We start from the raw sequence: 22,344 nt of genomic DNA on the forward strand, positions 1-22,344 counted from the left end.
ATTCAAACATTCTAATAAGAGACATAGCCATTCTGTGTATTTCTCCTACGTACTGCACTCTATCACAGTCCATCCCGACATCAAGCTACCGGTCCAATATTGACACTTCACCTCCCACCAAACGTTCACAACAAGCTATTCTTCCAAACAACCCGTTTCGATACCGGGCGTCTATCCTAAGAGCGATTATGTCCATTCGAGGTCCATCCACTCGTATGATGCAATCAATTTCACATGTCCCTCCCCGCAGCTATTGTCACACCCTTGACGACGTTTGTCGCCAATTCCTTGAACAGCTTAGAATAAACATGGCGTGCGCGCGCGCACGAGCATGCTTTCCACTCACTGGAGCACCCACCACGTTCCGTTCAAATAACCGCCGTTCTACGAGCCCCAAAACCAAAAACAGAAAATGTTAGCCCGCATGATTAAGAAATGGTGGTGGGTTTTGCAATTCAACGGCTCTGTGGCAGTTCACAACCGGTTCTGTTCAATAGTTCACTGCTTGCTAAAACTTTACAACCAAGCCAGCCACAGAAGAAGGGAAACTCGGTTTTCCTGGTACACTGCAGCAGTTTCACTAATGTTGCAATTTCGAGAGCGGGTACCACAAACCAGTTCATAGGCATTCACTAATCGTGGGCTGTTCTATGCTGCCTTTGAAAATGTTCTGCCTTCTTGATTGCTTCATTTGTAACACACTACAAGCACTGGCTTCAAACTTCGTACCTTGATTTGGTTTGGTAGCTAAGAAAACTGGAACACAGGAAAGTATCACTAGACGGAAGCTGTAGGCGGTTTTTCTTCTCGGGATGGTCCCTTTGGAACTACTCCTTTGGGGTGTTCGATTCGCTTATCACAGTCGAAGATCGGGGGGGAGCAGATCCAAACTGGTTCACTCCTTCTTGAGTTTGGGTGGTGTAGAAAAGGTTGCTGGGTTTGATCGTTGAAGATGGGACTGCACTGGTAGACCACTTAAACTGAACTGAACGATGCCGATGATGGAACTGGTGGTAATATTTAAAGAACACACTACTATATACGCGATCATACCCTGCCGCGATCAGGCGAGAGCGAGAGAGGCGCCACAGGTGAGTTTTCGGAAGAAAACTACGACAAAGCTGCAAAGGCATATCACGATGCGCGAGAGCGTAACCCACTGACTGCGCTTGCTTACATATAAGCGCCACCTGCACCGCCTTCTTCCCGGCACCTTCTTCGGCTCCGTGCAGATTTTCCACAGCATAAGCAAGGCTTCATTTTCACCCTCGATGGCGAACAGTGCCTTATCCGAAGCATTGCACGTGCGACTGTATGGTTGTATGTAGTAGCATTGGGCATGTCTGATAAGAAAATTGGGATTATTAGATCTGCTAGCGAAATCATCGAATCTATTTGCACCTTTCTACTAAACATGAAAAAGGTTATTGTATAAATGTAAAAGAATATTATTTATTACGTATTGGTGGTTTATGCTCGGCCAAACCAAAATTAACAAATTTCATTTTATGAAAATAGTGTGCAAATAAAATCGATTTAACTCGATTTGCTATTAATTCAAAACATTTGTACAACACCAACTATTACTTTGAACCAGTGAGAAGTTTTCCATGGATTTTATTCATAATCACTCGAAACTACTTTGAATTTCGCTTGAAATTATTTTTGTCGATATTAATCGAAAACTCACTGATAGTTGAACCAGAAAAAATCGATAATCGAACTATAATTCGAATCGCTCAACGCTTTTATGCAGATTTTTCACCCATACAGCAACGGACGTTGCGCTGTCCGTCGAAGATGGAAAACATTACGGTTGGAAATCTTAAGCCGTCCGAGGTCCGACACACGCAAACGCATAAGTCATGCCCACAAGATGTAAGTACGGAATTATTAGCCATACAGCAGCAGCAGTGGCGGCGTTAATATGCCGACAATAATGTTAAACTTTTGCGCGTGCCAAAATCAGCTGATGTCTGTTACAGAGCCATGATAGGCAGCTGCCTTTGTGGTAATTGTTGTTGTTAATCAGAAGCTAATCGTCGTGTTGGAATGATATCATGACAGCGTACGAAATTCACCCATGGAGCTATCGTTCGCGGTTACATATTGGCTCAGTTTCGAATAAATGTTCGTATTTGCCAATTGCGTGAGCTGGTAATGTGCGGAAATAAAGTGCGTTAATTAACTAGCAAATACGTTATCTTTATCCAAAACTATCTCATTGTCAAATATAAAACAATTGCACTACTGCTATTTATTCGTTATCATTGTAATCCTTTGCCTTATGAAAAACAAATTTCACGGTTTTTATTTGCGCAGCGAAGATGCAATTTTGGACGATTATTTTCGCTTTATTTAATTTTCGCATCGACGCATCAATTACGAAAAGAAAGTTAGTATATTATGAACAACACTGAAGACGACGAAGAAAGGATTACGAATCACGATTGCAAGTCGTTAGACATCGTAAGTTGTAACAGGAGACCAATAATCTACACTTTAGCATCGGAGTTGCAGAGACGGGACAGAATGTCTTCTACCATTTTCACAATGCCAATAAACTTAAAAGTGAGGAAACCATCGGCAACGTGCACGGCCCATACGGGGGTAGTTCCGACAACGAGAAAGAAGAGTTAGTGTTCTATGCATAGCTGGTGCAGACAGGTGCAGACATACGATGGATGACAATTTCAAGACGTGAAAAGTATACTCGTGACATCAACGATCAGGTAGGAAAGGAGAATATGTATGGGCCTGTGATCGGGTTGAATAGTCTGTTTACCATATTGATTGGCAACGGCCAATGATACAAAAACTGTACAGCCTTTCACGAAACGGTAAAGAATACAATGCAGTTTGCTTGCGCTCAAAGTTATCTGCAGTTTACAGTACAACACCCGTTAGATTCGAACGCTGCGGCTAAATTTAGTCTTGAATTAGACCTAAGATCCTGATGTACTGAGGCCAAACAGTACACGACTCTTTTCATCAAAGCATTAGAAAAAAATCCAAATCAAACCACCTAGCGGTGATGATGACTTTCTCGCTTTCTAAAATGTTTTTAATTTGAAAAGATCATATTATTACCACACTTATCTATGGTAATTATAAGCTGTTATCAAACAGTATAGTTAGTCGAATTGTAGTTATTTGTGCAGTTAGATGCAAAAAGATGAAAAGATGATTTTATGCAGCAAACGTGGCTTGCCGGGTAGGGTAAATACACGGACCCGGCACCCAATTTTTTCACTATGAATTTTGACAATTTGACTTGTGACATCCAGGAGATGGGAACATTTTTCCTAGTTGTCATGTAAACGAAACGCTTGCTGAAAAAATCGTCTTTTTGCACTAGTTGCACAAATAACTATAAATGCAAATGCAATCAATTTGAGTGCTATAATGGTCAGTTTAGCACGCATTCTTTGATATTGAAAAGTAGGTCATGCTATCACTAAATTACTATTTATTAAGGGTATGCGATAAAACACTTTTTTTTAGAGACGAAACGAAATTTGAAATGTCCATATTGGTTCGAAACGAAACGAAACGAAAAATAAATTATTTCCGTGATGTCGAAACGATACGAAATTAAGGTCCCATTTGATTCAAAATTTGACAAAACGAAACGAAATTTTATTTTTATTTTATTTTTAAACTCAAATATAGTTCACTCTCTACATCTCGATATTGAAGGGACCATCGAGATAAGGAGAGATCAAGAGATGGATGAAACATTGAGGTGGGTACTATATCGAAAAAATCTCGTTGCTATGAAAAACTATTACAGAACAAATGTCATCCCTAGTCGTTGATGTGTTTGTTATTGTCCAAAGATGACCATCTTCTTTATATATGAAAATTAGTTTACATTTTCCTCGTTAAACGATTCGGCTTGGAATCACCTGTGTTCATATTTATGAAAAGATAGAACAGTTCGTGAAAAAGTGGAACAAATTTGAAAATATCACGAGATGTAGCAAAACGTACATAGATTGAAGGATCCAAGAAAGCTGGCGACATAGGGAGAGATGTGGAACATCGAAATGTAGAGAGTCGACTGTAACCAGGCTTCGGAATTCTCACTTATATGAATAAAGACCTGCGATTAATCCATTAAGCGGAGTGTATTTCTTCATGTTCCCTTGTGAGGAAGTATTCTCACACAACATTTTAATCCGGATAGAATGGCGGGTGATAAATTCGTGAGCGCCGCCTTGCCGAATAATTTAGTTTTAATCCACAAATTTTCCTTCTCGTCGCCTCACCAGATAAATTTTGCAAACATATTTACAAAAATTTAAGACCGCAATGGGATTTGTACCCAGAACAATTTTAAAATGTTTAGAGCGCCCACTATAACCACGCCACCACATGAATCAATTGAAAGTGAAGAGAAAACTGCTGTATTGAACCTTCTGCTTATCGTGGCGCATCGTCAGATTCAATCATTTTGGAGAAGCAAAGTAGGCAGAATTTTTTTTCTTTATTAATGTGTTTTTTTAATTCTAGGATTAAGTTCAACACAGGGTAAGCAGCATTTGATTTTCGCGAAACATAGAAGGAAGAAGGATAAAATTTTTCGCATCATGGCTTGTGCTAGAGTTTATCGCACTGTAATTTAGCCGGATAAAACGCATGGTGGAGTGATCTGTTGTTGTAACTGTTTTGCGACCAACAGTTTTTTAGTATCAGATAAATCAATCGCTTTCTACGCGACTTTTTTTTACAAGGATTTTGGGATTTACGCGGGTTTTGGGATTTATGTGTTTTTTCTTAAGCGGAAATAATTTTTTACGCGATTTATATTTATGAGAAGGGAGAAATAAGAAGGGAGACATGAGAAGTAAGAAAACAGTAGCGAGAAGTGAAATGTGAGGTTTGGGAAGTGTGTAAGGAATTATATGCGAGGAGTGAGAAGTAAAAGGTGAGCAGTGGAATGTCATTTTTGAAAAGTGAAAAGTGAGAAGTAAATAGTGAGTAGAAGTGAGAAGTAAGAAGTGGGAAGTGTAATGTGAAAAGTGAAAAGTGAGAAGCGGGAAGTCAGAAGTGAGAGGCGAGAAGTGAATAGTGAGAAGCGAGAAATGAGATAAATATATGAGATTAGAAAAATGACAAGTGAGAAACGAGAAGTGATAAGTGAGAGCCGAGAAATGGGAAACTTCAAGTGAGAAGTGAGATTTAGAAGTGAGAAATTCGATACGAGAAGTGAGATGTAAGATGTGAGGAGCGAGAAGTGAGAAACGAGAAATGATAAGTGAGAGCCGAGAAGTGGGATGGAAGCGACAAATTCGAAGTGAGATTGAGAAATGAGGAATTCAATACGAGAAGTGAGATGTAAGATGTGAGAAGTGAGAAACGAGAAGTGATAAGTGAGTGAGCTAACCAGCCTACACATTGAAGGTAAAATGCCATTCTACAGCTTAAGACCAATAAAGCGGCTGGTAAGGATGGTATCGGAGCTGACCTCATCAAGATGAACCCAGAAAAGCTGCCCATTTGCCTGCCCTAACTAATAGTTACATTCTGGGGAACTGCACAGATACTGGAAGAGTGGAAGGTAGGGGTCATATGCCCCATCTACAAGAAAGACGACAAGCTGGAGTGTAAGAACTTTCAAGTGATCACCATCTAATGATTGCGTTTGAGTTTTGGAAGCATTCGCCGCCTGTGTTTTGGAAGCATTTAATTGGAAAAAATATCAAAACTTCTTTGCAATATACTACAAATGACACGAAAGCTTCGCCCTTTGGCGGAAAGGTCATCTGCAAACCAAGATTTTCGACACCCTGGTGATAAATCAGGTAAGTCAGAGGCAAAAATGTTATACCATATGGGCTCTAGTATGGTGCCTTGGGGAACACCAGCTCTTATAGATTATTTATCAGATTTCGAGTTCTGATAGTTTACCTGCAGTGAGCGATATGACCTTCAAATCTTCATGCTAAACACTATCAAATGCTTTCTCTCCTATCAAGAAGAGCAACTCCAGTTGAATATCCTTCAGATTTGTTGAGTCGAATTAAATTCGATACCCCTAACAACTGATGAGTGGTTGAATGCCCATGGCGAAAACCAAATTACTCATCAGCAAAAATAGCATTGTCATTAATATGAACCATCATTCAAATAGTTTACTTAATGAAGGAAGAAACTAGAAACCTCAGCCGGATTTTTGTCCGGCGTCAAGATTGGAACAACTTTGGCGTTTTTCCATTTATCTGGGAAGTATGCCAATTGAAAATATTTGTTAAATAAATTAACCAAAAATGATGGGAGCCTCCTTGAATTACGTAACGCTCAGAGGGGGTGGTGTGTTCACCGAAGCTTGACTATCCATGCAAAAAAAATCAATGATTCATATAAAAAGTGTGACAGGGGGATGGGGATTATGAACATTTTTTGCGTTACGTAATTAATAAATCTTCCCAGAGCTCTCAGAAAGTTTTTTGACAAGTATGTAGAAAATACCACCCGGGGCTTTCATATTCTTAAATTTTCTAGTAATAAATCTCACTTCATCCAAATTAGTTCCCAACGAAGAGTCAAAAACATTCTCGTGATTGAGAATGTCTTCGAAGCTCCGTGTAACCTGATCCTCTATTGGACTAGTGAGACCTAGGCTAAAATTATGGGCACTCTCGAGCTGCTAAGCAAGTTTTTGAGCCTTTTTGCCATTTGTTAATAAAATTTTATTTCCCTCTTTAAGCGCTGGAATTGGCTTTTGAGGTATTTTTTAAAGAATTTTCGGTAATTTCCAAAAGGGTTTCGATCTGGGATCCAACTTCGAGACATTATTCTCAAAGTTATTATTTCTTAGAATACCGAAACATTTTTAATTATATTTTGCAAATCTCGCCAAATAATTTTCAACGCGGGATCGCGGTTCTTTGGTATTGCCTTCGCCTCACATTTTTAAGACGGATCAGTAGCTTAAGATCGTCGTCAATAATAATAAAGTTGAATTTGATTTCACGTTTAGGAATTGCTTCTGGCTTCGACAATTTAATTTGCCAAAGATACGAGAGCATTATCAATATCACTTTTGGTATCGAGAGAATATCAACATCAAAATTCCTATCGGAATACGTTTTATATAAATCCCAATCAGCTCTATGATAATTAAAAGTAGAGCTGATTGGATTGTCAATGGCTTCTTGTGAGATTTCAAACGATCAGAGTCAAAGCCAGCATTAGTTATCAATTGGCTCCGTTAAAGTTAAATCAATTGTTTAGGGAATTCGATTGGAAGAAAAACAAGTTGGTCCATTGGGATATTGAATCGTATAATATCCCGCAGAACAATCTTCAAATAAAATTTTACCGTTGGAATTGTTTTGAGCATCATTCCATGAACAGTATTTGGCATTGAAGTCACAAATTATGAAAAAAAAAAATGATTTGTTACGAGTTAGAATTGGAAGATCAGATCTCAACCAATTCCTTTGCTGCTCTTGTACTGGAAAGGCAAGTAGGCAGCAATAATAAGGGTATGCGATAAGACACTTTTTCCTAACGAAACGAAACGAAACGAAATTTAAAATATCTGTGTTGATTCGAAACGAAACGAAACGAAATATATATTTACTTTCGAGATTTCGAAACGATATGAAATCAACGTCTATTTAATTCGAAATTTTTCGAAACGAAACGAAATTTTAATTTAGTTTTCCTTGGAATTTTTATTGAATTGATTTTACATTATGTACGCAATTCTGATTTCATTTTCTCAAAGTCTAATAACTTCTTTGCGACCAATTGAATTTTGATAGCAGAAGAAGCAGTATGTGATAAATCGCCGTGTTCCCGTTTACCATTGGCGATAAGGCAATATCCCAGCATTTGTGCCGCTTTCAAAGGAATTTATCGTGGAGAGGGTGCTCCCGAATCTGATCAATTTTATATAAGTTCAGCTTTATACCAATAAGAATGTATATAAAAATATAAGAAATGTGGGATTTTTTCTGATTTAAATTTTATTTAAAACCTACTTCATATTCATTTATCAGCGTGGTTTTTTGGTATTGAGCTAAATCAAAACCAGAATATGAGAATATAGAATGCGTAGATAGAGAATTGTTAATAGCACACATTTGCTCGCTAGACAAATCCCCTGCTCCTTTTTAAAATGCACAAAAATATGTCTTTCAGACTGCATTTCAGAAATGTGATCGTTAAGTTTTTACGGCAGCAGTTGCCAGGTATAAAGAAATAATTTTTCCTTTATCATACAAAACGTTGTACCAAAAGGCTACCATTTCCTTCCAAATTCAACCTTTTTGTAGGAGGCTCGGAAACCCATAGTCTTATATATAATCAACTCGAGGAACCAACCTATTGTCTTTTTGTCCTTGTATATGTGTTTGTGCATATGAGGTATGCAAAAATTGTTGTCGAATTTTCATCGTCAATCGACTTCAATAGTACAAGAAACAGCTGCTATGAACAGTATGAGCCGGTTACGCCCTTACAGTCAATTGGAATGCTCTGTATCTCCGTGAGCGCCACGGGAAAGGAATCTTTGGTTTGTTGAAAAGATAATTCATGTGAAGCCACCTTAGTAAGCGACTAAATATTTATTGTAACGAAATTATTTTAAAAACTCGAAGGCGAAAACTATTGTTCAAATCAATCCAACACAAAATCGTGTGCTTCGTTTAATGTTTTCCTTAGGGCCTTCTTAACTCTTAAACGGTGCTTAGTCATGCGCTTAAATCTGGTTTAAGGCATAAGAGGTGGAGAAGTTGGCCTTTAATAAAAAAGAGGCGTTCTAAAAACACTTCACAGGGGCCTCAGGAATCCACTCCACGACTTTGCCTTTTTGACAAAGTTGTACTGATCTAATTCATATCTGATTACATTTACACTCTGAGCCTGACGTCTTAAATATTGAGTCGGATCACTTTAAAAAAATGGAATAGAACATCTAAAGATATTTTCGTTTTCTGTTGTACATTTCTAACGAAACACCGAAGATGTTTATAGAAGAAAACTGAATACGTAGGGGAAACCGCCAAATGTTGAACGGCTAATTTTGTCGCCTATTGTTGAACTCCCATAAGAAATGCACGTGCGTTCAACAATAGGTGAAGAAATTAGCCGTTCAACATTTGGCGAATTACCCTATTTGTCGACTCAGAATGGGATTTGGTAGTAGAAAGAAATTGTATAACATTAAGTTTTGAAAACAGCTTTGTGATTTTGTTCAGCGGCGCAGCCAAAATTTTTGATAATACACTTCTGTACGAGACAGTATGGTTTAAGTCTAAATTTGTTTCAAAATTCCGCGGAATTCCGTTAAATTTCGTTATTGGCTAGTTTTATCAAGCGAATTTTTTGTAATTTTACGAAACGAAACGAAATCAATAATTCAGATTTCGCCATGTCCAAATTCCGCGAAATTCCGCGGAATTTCGTTTCGAACCACCTGAAACGAAATTTTTCGAAATACCGCATATGCTTAAGCAATAAAGGAGAATTTTTCAGAAACTCCCAAGGTTTCAAAAATTTTGGCTTCGAAAAAAGAATATAATTTATGATTGTTACGTCCATTAATCTATAAATGACAATGGCGACCCCACCAAAGGCGCTGTCAAGACTATCATTACTGTAGATAAAATAATTTGGTTCTCTTTTGATGGAGAGTCCAGGATTTAAATATGTTTTAGTTATAATGTCAATGTGCACATTATGAACTGTTAGGAAGTTGAATAATTCATCATCTTTACTCTTTAAAGAGCATAATAACCGCGAAACATCAATTATGTTATGTGGAAAAATCAGGGGGCCTCCTTAGCCTAGCTGCAGGGTTTGCATCCAAAAGAGAATTACAAAGTCTCTCACTTGTCGTCTCTGTACACATATACGATATGTAGCATACCGCGAGACACCTTGGTTTTCGCAAGCTGCCATGATAAAGAACTGATTCGGGAGGCTATACCTTATGATAAAATTCTTTTAAAAAGCTCCAAACGCGGGGAGCACTGGTTCTGATGGTGCATTTCAACTTGTTCTACCCAACTTGTTCAACACAGCTGTGCGGGCCGCAACACAAAATGAGCGAAAACAAAGCGAAAATCACCATTTCTGTGTAGGGGCTGCCTATCTGATTGTATACAAGTTTGATAAATTTGTTACTATGGCTTGTTATGATTCGGAGCAGTTTTTGCCTTACTTTTATCGTTGTTCGTTATCTATTAGCGTTTTCTGCAAACCCTGAATAGCGGTAAGATGCGCATCAATAAAGCAAAACCATGCTGAGGGTGGGTCGGTTCGATTCCCGGTGCTGGTCTAGGAGATTTTCGGTTTGAAAATTGTCTCGATTTCCCTCGGCATAGAAATATCATCGTGTTAGCCTCATGATATACGAATGCAAAAAAGGGTAACTTGGCTTAGAAACCTCGCGGTTAATAACTGTGAAAGTGCTGAATGAACACTAAGCTGCGAGGCGGCAATGTCCCAGTGGGGGATGTAATGCCAATAAAAAGAAGAAGGATAAATCAGGAAATGTTCATGATGGATTTGACAGACATTTAGCATAATCGTTTTGAGCATTTTATATAAGCGACAGCTCTTCCGTATCATTACAATCAACGTTAATATTTTACCACCACGTTTTAATCTCCTCGCGGTCATGTTTTTAACATGCGGCTGATATATCAAAGAAGAAAAGCATTATCAGTCATATTATTACCGCCGTGTCTAATTATTTCAATTGATCTCTTTTCACAAAATGCAAGCTTGTACAATGTACATACAATCGAGCCTCGCCAAGGAAGCTTTCGTGTGCTTAGCACCCACAATACTTTGCCGTCGCGTTTTTCTTTGGGGCCCATTTAAGCAGTTCGCTTTGTGTTTCACCCTGCACCGATGAATGTTTGGGCTGTTCTGAGCTCGTTCAACATCACTAGAGCCAAACTGGCCATCCATCGACCATCGCCGAGCTCAGTACCACATTCCCGGACCGCACTCCATTTCGTACAATTATGAATTTTTCTTTGTTCAGCTCTTAGCGCAAAATTTATGCGATTCAATAAACAATTATCCCGCTGATTGGGACCGGGCTAGAGAGGTGGGAAATTTTTCCGAAGAAAACTTCTGCTCAACTGAATTTTGAAGAGAGGCGGAGAAAGTGCAGCGCACGGCACGCCAACATGATTAGGTATTGGCTCGAAATGATGAAGATTTCTCGGACGTTGCGGATCGTCCGGACTAGTGCAGATTTTTCATTTGCTTTCTTTGAAATAAAAATTATTCGAGACTGATCAGCTGAGGTGAGGTATAGCACCAAGAAAAGCAAAAAAAGGCAAAGAAAGTGCCTGCACCGGGGGATTGGTGAAATGAAATCCATTTCTGTTCGCATTAACGCTGGACCTGGCTGACGAGAATATTTAATTGAATTATCCTTGGTTCGTGCTACCGTCACGATTGGTAAATGTTGTATATTTCTTGTGGACGTCTAAATGTGGGAGAAACCAGTAATACTCGAAATCCATTATATTCGGTACATTCGATACGAAATATTTGTCTTCCCGTCACATAATTTAAAGCCAAAGATCCGAAGCCTGGATAGCCGGGCTTGTTCTACTTTTTTTATAGGTGGTTAATCGGCCACCAATGGCCCTTTTTATCGGATTTGCTGGTGTTTGACTTTTGCAAACTACCACCATCTGGTTGCCGCTTGTCCACGCACAGTTCATAATGGGCGATAATGTTTCTGTGACGATGATTTTGATTGCAGTTTGCTCTAAGTAAGACGTCTGTTTTTCTGTGGTTCGGGTTTTTTATTCTCGCTCGATCTAATCAGTACTTGAGCTAGATATACTTAGTGTCGTGTCACAACTTTTGTAGGTAGCATTACGTCCATCATCGTTTATTGTCCAACTTAAGTGAAGGCCACCAATTAAATTTACAGTGGTTTCTGTGTGGGTGAGGATTGTAAGTATCTCTTAATCAATGGCAAGTGGTCGACTGTCTTGGCTTGACCCTAGACAGCAAGCCTATTTGTATGCAACAAATTGGCAAAACTGTGTCGAAGTGCAATGTTTTCTCAAATTCATCTACCGTTGGTCGTCATTTTACCTGAGAAATAAGTTTGCTGTATAGCAGTAAATTATACTCCTCGTGATCAAATACCGATCTGGAAGATTGGCCGATAAAAATGGACCATTGGGGGTTTCTGCTAGCTGTAAGAACATCCATGAATCATCCATCCGGGTACTGTAACTGCCAAGTGCATTCTGCAGGGCACATTCCTGAAACTATCCAACTACAATACACTTCAGGATAGACATGCTTAACGTGCAAAAAAAAACTCACTATTCTTGGAATCGTTTGCTACATTTATTCGGAATGCGGACCTTTCCGACACTCTTCCGCACTGTCCCACTTTCTTAGCCTACGGTAATCGATTCAGTTTCAGTTCCACGTCGGCTTCAGTTTGTTTTGGTTTTACTTCACTTTCATATCCGCTTCAGATCACTTCCAGTTCATTTCCAGTTTGGTTCACGATTGGCTCTAAATCAGGTCCAGTTCAGCTTCAGTTCAGTTTATATGCGTTATTACCCAGTCAACACATACTCGTATATGATGCCTCATAAGATGCTAAAGTCGAGGCGATATAGATACAAGTTGTATGGGGAAGTGCGTATATCGCCTCCACTCTAGCATCTTATATGACGTCATATACGATCTTGTGTTGTATGGGTATTCAGACGACGGTATTTTTCGGCAGTCTTTATGATAAGCTAAAACGGGTTTTGCGTCAACTATCCGACGTTTCGTTTTTTATTACACCTTCTTCAGGGATTTAGAGGCTGTGTTTTGTTGTACTTATGTGTGGTATATTGCTGTTTAAGAGTTCTAGTAACTCCACTGTTCTATTGAAGTATTTCTACGAAAAGCTTTGTTGCTTTCGCACCTACGCTTTCGATAAAAGCTGCGGCAATATTTTATCGCCCGCGCACTTCAAGTAGTCGTTATATCATAAAGACTGAAAGAGCCGAAAAATACCGTCGTCAATAATCAATCACAGTCGAAAGCAACAGTTAATGTTATTATTCAGTTTCATATCCACTTTAGTTTCAGATCACTTTCAATCCATATCCAGTTCAGTTTCAGTTCAGTTTCAGCTCAGTTCCCGTTCGGTCCCAGCTCAGTTCTAGTTCAGTTGCAGTTCAACTTCAATTCAGTTCCGGTTCAGTTTCAGTTCCAGCTCAGTTCCAGTTCAGTTCCAGTTCAGTTGCAGTTCAATTGCGGTTCAGATGCGCCTCAACTCCAGTTCAGTTCCAATTCAGTTCCAGTTCAGTTCCAGTTCAGTTCCAGTTCAGTTCCAGTTCAGTTCCAGTTCAGTTCCAGTTCAGTTCCAGTTCAGTTCCAGTTCAGTTCCAGTTTCAGCACAGTTTCCGTTCAGTATCAGCTCAGGTGCAGTTTAATTTCAGTTCCAGTTCAGTCTCCGTTCAGTCCCAGCACAGTTCCAGTTCAGTTGCAGTTCAGTTCCAGTTCAGTTCCAGTTCAGTTCCAGTTCAGTTCCAGTTCAGTTCCAGTTCAGTTCCAGTTCAGTTCCAGTTCAGTTCCAGTTCAGTTCCAGTTCAGTTCCAGTTCAGTTCCAGTTCAGTTCCAGTTCAGTTCCAGTTCAGTTCCAGCTCAGTTCCAGTTCAGTTCCAGTTCAGTTCCAGTTCTTTTCCAGTTCAGTTTCAGTTCAGTTCCAGTTCAGTTCCAGTTCAGTTCCAGTTCAGTTCCAGTTCAGTTCCAGTTCAGTTCCAGTTCAGTTCCAGTTCAGTTTCAGTTCAGTTCCAGTTCAGTTCCAGTTCAGTTCCAGTTCAGTTCCAGTTCAGTTCCAGTTCAGTTCCAGTTCAGTTCCAGTTCAGTTCCAGTTCAGTTCCAGTTCAGTTCCAGTTCACTTCCAGTTCACTTCCAGTTCAGTTCCAGTTCAGTTCCAGTTCAGTTCCAGTTCAGTTCCAGTTCAGTTCCAGTTCACTTCCAGTTCAGTTCCAGTTCAGTTCCAGTTCAGTTCCAGTTCAGTTCCAATTCAGTTCCAGTTCCTTTCCAGTTCAGTTCCAGTTCCTTTCCAGTTCAGTTCCAGTTCAGTTGCGGTTCCGATGCGGCTCAACTCCAGTTCAGTTCCATTTCAGTTCCAGTTCAGTTTCAGCTCAGTTTCCGTTCAGTCTCAGCTTAGGTCCAGTTTAGTTTAATTTCAAGTTTTAGCTCAGTCCCCGTTCATTCCCAGCGCAGTTCCAGTTCAGTTCCAGTTCAGTTCCAGTTCAGTTCCAGTTCAGTTCCAGTTCAGTTCCAGTTCAGTTCCAGTTCAGTTCCAGTTCAGTTCCAGTTCAGTTCCAGTTCAGTTCCAGTTCAGTTCCAGTTCAGTTCCAGTTAAGTTCCAGTTCAGTTCCAGTTCAGTTCCAGTTCAGTTCCAGTTAAGTTCCAGTTCAGTTCCATTTCAGTTCCAGTTCAGTTCCAGTTCAGTTCCAGTTCAGTTTTAGTTCAGTTCCAGTTCAGTTCCAGTCCAGTTCCAGTTCAGTTTCAGTTCAGTTCCAGTTCAGTTCCAGTTCAGTTCTAGTTCAGTTCCAGTTCAGTTCCAGTTCAGTTCCAGTTCAGTTCCAGTTAAGTTCCAGTTCAGTTCCAGTTCAGTTCCAGTTCCTTTCCAGTTCAGTTCCAGTTCAGTTCTAGTTCAGTTGCAGTTCAGTTGCGGTTCCGATGCGGCTCAACTCCAGTTCAGTTCCAATTCAGTTCCAGTTCAGTTTCAGCTCAGTTTCCGTTCAGTCTCAGCTTAGGTCCAGTTTAGTTTAATTTCAAGTTTTAGCTCAGTCCCCGTTCATTCCCAGCGCAGTTCCAGTTTAGTTCCAGTTCAGTTCCAGATCAGTTCCAGTTCAGTTTCAGTTCAGTTCCATTTCAGTTTCAGTTCAGCTGCAGTTCAGTTCCAGTTCAGTTTCAGTTCAGTTCAGTTCAGTTCCAGTTCACTTCCAGTTCAGTTCCAGTTCAGTTCCAGTTCAGTTCCAGTTCAGTTCCAGTTCAGTTTTAGTTTTAGTTCAGTTTCAGTTCAGTTCCAGTTCAGTTCCAGTTCAGTTCCAGTTCAGTTCCAGTTCAGTTCCAGTTCAGTTCCAGTTCAGTTCCAGTTCAGTTCCAGTTCAGTTCCAGTTCAGTTCCAGTTCAGTTCAGTTCCAGTTCAGTTCCAGTTCAGTTCCAGTTCAGTTCCAGTTCAGTTCCAGTTCAGTTCCAGTTCAGTTCCAGTTCAGTTCCAGTTCAGTTCCAGTTCAGTTCCAGTTCAGTTCCAGTTCAGTTCCAGTTCAGTTCCAGTTCAGTTCCAGTTTTAGTTCAGTTTCAGTTCCATTTCTGTTCCAGTTCAGTTCCAGTTCCTTTCCAGTTCAGTTCCAGTTCCTTTCAGTTCAGTTGCAGTTCAGTAGAGGTTCAGATGCGGCTCAACTCCAGTTCAGTTCCAGTTCAGTTCCAATTCAGTTTCAGCTCAGTTTCCGTTCAGGCTCAGCTTAGGTTCAGTTTAGTTTAATTTCAAGTTCTAGTTCATTTCTTTTTCAGTTTTAGCTCAGTCCCCGTTCAGTCCCAGCGCAGTTCCAGTTCAATTCCAGTTCAGTTCCAGTTCAGTTCCAGTTCAGTTCCAGTTCAGTTCCAGTTCAGTTCCAGTTCAGTTCCAGTTCAGTTCCAGTTCAGTTCCAGTTCAGTTCCAGTTCAGTTCCAGTTCAGTTCCAGTTCAGTTCCAGTTCAGTTCCAGTTCAGTTCAGTTCCAGTTCAGTTCCAGTTCAGTTCCAGTTCAGTTCCAGTTCAGTTCCAGTTCAGTTCCAGTTCAGTTCCATTTCAGTTCCAGTTCAGTTCCAGATCAGTTCCAGTTCAGTTTCAGTTCAGTTCCATTTCAGTTTCAGTTCAGCTGCAGTTCAGTTCCAGTTCAGTTTCAGTTCAGTTCAGTTCAGTTCCAGTTCAGTTCCAGTTCAGTTCTAGTTCAGTTCCAGTTCAGTTCCAGTTCAGTTCCAGTTCAGTTCCAGTTAAGTTCCAGTTCAGTTCCAGTTCAGTTCCAGTTCCTTTCCAGTTCAGTTCCAGTTCAGTTCTAGTTCAGTTGCAGTTCAGTTGCGGTTCCGATGCGGCTCAACTCCAGTTCAGTTCCAATTCAGTTCCAGTTCAGTTTCAGCTCAGTTTCCGTTCAGTCTCAGCTTAGGTCCAGTTTAGTTTAATTTCAAGTTTTAGCTCAGTCCCCGTTCATTCCCAGCGCAGTTCCAGTTTAGTTCCAGTTCAGTTCCAGATCAGTTCCAGTTCAGTTTCAGTTCAGTTCCATTTCAGTTTCAGTTCAGCTGCAGTTCAGTTCCAGTTCAGTTTCAGTCCAGTTCAGTTCAGTTCCAGTTCAGTTCCAGTTCCTTTCCAGTTCAGTTCCAGTTCAGTTACAGTTCAGTTGCAATTCAGTTAAGGTTCAGATCTGGCTCAACTCCAGTTCAGTTCCAGTTCAGTTCCAGTTCAGTTTCAGCTCAGTTTCCGTTCAGTCTCAGCTTAGGTCCAGTTTAGTTTAATTTCAAGTTTTAGCTCAGTCCCCGTTCATTCCCAGCGCAGTTCCAGTTTAGTTCCAGTTCAGTTCCAGATCAGTTCCAGTTCAGTTTCAGTTCAGTTCCATTTCAGTTTCAGTTCAGCTGCAGTTCAGTTCCAGTTCAGTTACAGTTCAGTTTCAGTTCAGTTCCAGTTCAGTTCCAGTTCAGTTCCAGTTCAGTTCCAGTTCAGTTTTAGTTCAGTTCCAGTTCAGGTCAGTTCAGTTTTAGTTAAATTTCAGTTCAGTTAGGTATCATAGCATAGTTAGTTTTTAATTTCGATCTTAGGGACGACTTAAAATCGAAATAAAAATATACAGTCGATTTCTCAATAGTTAGTTTTTAATTAAACCAAATTATCTGTTTCGTTTCAGTTCCAGTACAGTTCCAATTTAGCCCCGTTGAGATCCAGTTAAGTTTCAGATCAGCTTCAGTTTAGTGTCAGTTCAGTTTATTTGTTTTATTTTTTCGGTTTCAGATCCAGTTTGGTTCAAGATTGGCTCCAATTCAGTTCCAGATCTGTTTTAGTTTAAGTTTTGTTAAGTTTTAGTTCTGTTCGGATTCAGCTTCAGATCAGTTTCAGTCTGTTTCCAGATATGTCCGAATTCAGTTATAATTTAGTTCCTGTTCAATTACAATTCAGCCCCAATTCAGTTCCCATTTAGTTCCAGTTCAGCTTGAGCATGGTTTAATTCAGTTCCATTTTTCGTTTCTTTTCCGCCAATTGGCGGCTTAATTCTACAGCTCCGGGCTGTACTATAACGTCTGGTTGATATAAATATAGACGACCTTCTACTTTTCGTCATCGCCATGTTACTCTTTTATCTCCGTGGATTCTCGTCGCTGCCAAACTTCTGTTCTCATGATGGCGTCTTCAACTGCCACCGCCTTGATACCATTGTGAAGCTGGTGGTGAACTTTGGTGGTGGTGATTTTTATATACAAAATGTAAGCTCACAAACAAATATTATTAAAAAGCTTGCAAAATTGTGAGGTCTCATACAATATTTGTATAAGAATCTAGTATGTTTGCGTATGCCCAGTTCTCATACAGGTTTTACAGTGAAATCTCCCTTACTCGATATTGAAGTGACCATCGTGTTAGAGAGGAATCGAAGTAAGAAACACATTTATATTTGGCCGAATAGTTGAAATTTGTTTCCTTGTTATGTGAAGTAACAAGTGAGATGTTCGAAGTGAATAGTGAATAGCGAGAACTGAGAAGTGAGAAATGAGGTGTTCGAAATTACTACAGGGTAGTGAGAAGTGAGTACTGAGAAATGGAAGTGAGTATTGAGCAGTGAGATGTGTGTAGTAACATGTGAGTAGTGGTAAGTGAGAAATGAGAAATGAGTGGTGAGAAGTGAGTGGTGAGAAGTGAGATCTGATAGTTGTGAAAAGTACCATGTGAGTAGTGAGACAAACAGAAAGAAGAGGTGAAAAGTGAGAGATAATAATTTGGATGTGAGAAGCGAGATATTGAGTAGTGAGAAGTGAGTGGAGACATATAAGACAGAACGAAAAAGGAAAACAGAAGAAGGTAAAAAAGATGGAAGAAAAAATCTCGTTTCTTACCTATCGTTCCTCGGTTCTCACTCCTCTTACTCTTACTGCTCCCTTCTCACTTCTCACCTCTAATTTCTCACTTCTCACTACTCACTTCTCACTTCTTCGCACATCGTATCATTCCCATTACTCACTTCTCACTTCGCACTTCTCACTATTCATTTCTCAATTCTCACTTCGCGCATCTCACTTCTCACTTCTCATTTTTTTATTTTTACCTAAACCATCCAAGACGAGTTAAGTAACTCCATTTATTCCACCAATTATTTCGTTATCTTTGCAGATACGTATTTCGACCACAACTGTGTGGTCTTCAGTGACTCGTACTTGACTCGACTTAGTACAAGATTAAAGGGACATTGAGTTTTATCGAGTAAGCGAAAATATCGAGTTACAGAACATGGAGTTAGGGAGAGTCCACTATAATGGGTTCATATACAGAAATGTTAAAAAATCTAACAATCGTCGGTTAGGTGTACTCCCAACAAGCTCCCAAAAAGCGTCTTCTACCATCCCGGTTCGACTCACAAGTTTTTATCTCGAGTTCTCCTGAGCTATCATAGATGCTGCCCATTCATACATATCGCAAACCAGCCCAGTGTTTTGTAGATTTACAATGAGAAATATTGACAGTGTCAAACCGTCGTTGCAGGGGCAAAAATTTCTCAACTCCATGAATCTTTCACAATTGGCAACTGAATTATGGAGGAAAAACAATACCCTTTGCAGGTAGAATAGGTCTTCCCCTATCCAAGACCAACAAAACCGCACTATTTCAAACCATCCCGAAATCGACGATGCACTCGCAGAAAACTTTGCCTTCTTGGTTTCGGTGAATGGGTACTTTGCTGAATTCCGATATCCCATTCACACAAGAAACCTATAGCTTGGAAAACTTTCGAACCGCCCCAGATGTCTCTGCGTTCTGGCCTCCAGTTAACCGTACGAGCAAAGCCGTAGGATTGCCAATACAGCGATGGCGAGTTTGATTCTAGAGCCGGCCAAGGATATTTGCGGGTGGGAAACATTCTCGGCTCCCTGGGCCCTGTATATCCATTGTGCTTGTCACACAAGATACATATTCATGCAATTGCGGGCATAGAAAAGCTTTCAATTAGTAACTGATGAAATGCTAATAGAATACTAAATTGAAAGACCAAGTTCCAGATGGAATGTAGAACCATTGAAGAACCTTATTATTTATCTTTATTAACGAGACTTTCGGCCCTTGGAGTAAGAAGAACCTTATCCAGATGCTCTCAAAGCCTCACAGGACTAGCAATAGGGGTCTCCGTTTTCAGTTTTGTCAAGCAATCATCGACATGTAAGGTCTGGAGCTGGTCCATTTTTGCGTTACGTAATTATTGGATCTTCTCCTATCAAGATTTTCATGACTTTCTATCGCATTTTAAAAATGTTTCAAAAATGGGCATGGGCAAAACATCCAAATGGTGGTGTAAAATGACTCAATAGCGTGTTAAATAATAATGAACGCATGGTTGTTTGTTTGTCTGAATTAATTGAACGACAATCTCACGCGTGAGGTGGAAGAATTGCAAATCGGTCAATTTGAGTGAATATGAAGGGATTTTACTGTTACTGTTTACTTATGTTTCCATTGCAGTTCAATAATAAATAACTAATATTACATTATTATGGTTATATTCATAAATGTCCTACAACAGATTATATAAGTGATTTTAGGAGTAAGACCATTTTGATCCGTGAGCACGTTATGCAATGTTCTCCCTAAGATCTGGATAGCTTATAGGTCACTTCCGTATAAATAGATGTAATTCCTTACTCTCAAGTCGATATAGTGGACCCTCTTAGGCCTTTTTAGCGGTTAGACGCTTTCCTACAAAGTAAGACCATGCTGAGGGTGGCTGGATTCGATTCCCGATCGGTCTAGGAAATTTTGGTTGAAAGTTGTCTTGACGTCCCTGAGCATAAAATTAAACCTCGCAGTTAATAAGTGTTGAAGTGAGCATGGAGAAGTGCCATGAAAAGCTCGTTTTTTTGTTTTATAAAACAAATCGTCCGATTTGAAGAGAGATATAAACCAAGTTGAACCCTCAAACGACTACCATCAGAACTACAAGCCCATGGTTTTTATGCTATCAAAACATCAATTAAACCCACAGGACAGCTAGTCGGAGTACCGCATTGATAAAATTAACCATGAAAGATGTGCCACTGATATCGCTGCACGCACGTACGGAGAAACTTCGAGCAATAATTATTTTCCAACCTATCCATAACGGCACTCACAATAATAAATATCGGTCGGGTGGTCGAAGTGCATCCGCTGTGGCTCAAGCATGGCTGCATTATCATTTTCCTTCATTTTCCAGGGAATGTGCTCTTGTATCATCGGCCACGCTGCTCATCATGGCAGCCTAGCTGTATTCTGTCTACCTACACATTACCGAGACATAGATAGGTCGGTAGGTGAGCGGAGCGAACAGCGTAAAACCATTCAATCGCATCGAATCGTTCATTGTGCTTTTGTGGATCGAACGGAAGGGTGCCAGGGGGTTTGATGCTTCCGATTTTTGCTGGCATGTTATTGGAATTGCAATGGAGCTGAGTTTTCCTCCCTCATTGCACACCCATTATCAGGCTTTCTGCGGTTGCACTTTGCGTTTTCGTCGTTCATCAGTCCATATTGGATTGTGTTTTTTGTTCTCTCTTTTTTTTGTGTTGGTCACGAGCGACGTGCTGGAATCAGAGCTGGAATTTTAATAAACCCACCGATTGTGGCACGGTGTCTTCTTTAAACAAGTGCACGTGAAATTGCAATTAAGACGGCATTCAGCTAGCCAGTGATTTTGAAATGAGGAAAGTTTTTATTCGAAACTATTTATAAATTCTAGCGGTTTTTATTTGTTGCATGGAGCAGGAGTCATAACCTTTTCTTGCAGTCGCCAGTCAAGCATGTTCGTTTGAATTAAACATTGGGATGATGGGTGAAATATCAGCCGCTTGAATCAAACTAGTGGAAAGCATAAATAATAACGCTTTTGCGACGGATGGGTTAAAATTATCCACCATCCGTACTATCCCCAGGAAAAATGTTCAAAAGACTTTCATAAAAAGAATTACTGAAATATTTTGGCTTTTTCAGTCTGATATATTCAAACGGGTTTATATCAGACTGAAAAAGCCAAAATATTTCAATAAACACCCCAGTCAAACTGTAATCAAAAAAGAATTACTGAAGGACAAACTTGATTATATCATCAGGAGTGTAAATTCAATCAGCTGTGGTTAGTCAATAGGCTGTGGTCCTTTTCAATATACATAAAATTCTGGTTTCTACAGGGGGAGAAGGCGGAGCACTGAATATAAAATTGTAAACTAATCGAATATAAAAATGTTCGCATTAACGATTGCGCCCTAACACCGGTTCTAAGCTTCGATGCAGACTACACGAGCTTTGTTCGCCAGTGACAGGCGTATGAGGTCCTTGGGTTTCTACAATTCGATCTCGTGGTCAAATTTAAAGCATTCAGTACATTGTTTGGCTAATTGACAAATATGTTTGATTTGTGTGTACTGACTTGTCAAATATTCCTTTATCAAATATTTGCAACACTGTGCAAAACAACTATTTGCATAAACAACAAATCGTGTACTGTCAAAACTTCAAATATTTGATGATGTTTGCAACTCTTTACCGATTCAGTTCAATCAAAGTTAATTGCCTATTTCCGGGGATTAAACCACCCGACTTGGACGTTAATTTACAATGTTATGAAGCTCATATGTGAATATGTACGTTATGTGGAAGATATTGATTTGGAAAATGTATTGCAGGTAACCACTTCCCCTCCGATGGGACTCGAACCCATGACCCTACAGTACGCTAGAGTAGTGCTTTAACCAACTAAGCAACGAAGGACCTCCGTCGGCCTTCGCAACCTAGCGGCTACTGCTACTAAATCAATATCTTCCACATAACGTACATATTCACATATGAGTTTCTTTACCGATGTTGAGTTGCAAATACTTACAAATAATTTTAAACTATGACAAATCTGTCAAAACAAATCTGGAAAAATAACATTGTTCTATTTGGTTTAAGTGCGTTCTGGGATAGTAGATGGTTAAGCGTGTACATATTAAATCGCAAAATAAAAATTTATGGACTTGCGCCATTAAATATGTGCGGATTATCCTCAGTGTAGTTGGAGAAATTCCACAATTCTTCAAATCGTTGAGATTCGCTTCCACTGATATTCCGTAGACGGTT

At 39.8% G+C, this 22,344-nt stretch overlaps 1 protein-coding gene across 2 annotated transcripts in view; it reads right to left on the reverse strand.

Annotated features, from left to right (window-relative positions):
• The window catches only part of LOC134228159 (alpha-tocopherol transfer protein-like), a 49,262-nt gene extending 48,238 nt beyond the window's left edge, over positions 1 to 1,024 (reverse strand). For both annotated transcript variants that reach the window (XM_062709943.1, XM_062709942.1), the window contains exon 1: positions 730 to 1,024. The gene's annotated coding sequence lies outside the window, so the exon portion shown is untranslated. The remainder of the gene's footprint in view (positions 1 to 729) is intronic.
• Between the last annotated feature and the right edge of the window lie 21,320 nt (positions 1,025 to 22,344).

The sequence above is a fragment of the Armigeres subalbatus genome, chromosome 3 (genome assembly GCF_024139115.2).
Source record: "Armigeres subalbatus isolate Guangzhou_Male chromosome 3, GZ_Asu_2, whole genome shotgun sequence".
NCBI lineage: Eukaryota > Metazoa > Arthropoda > Insecta > Diptera > Culicidae > Armigeres > Armigeres subalbatus.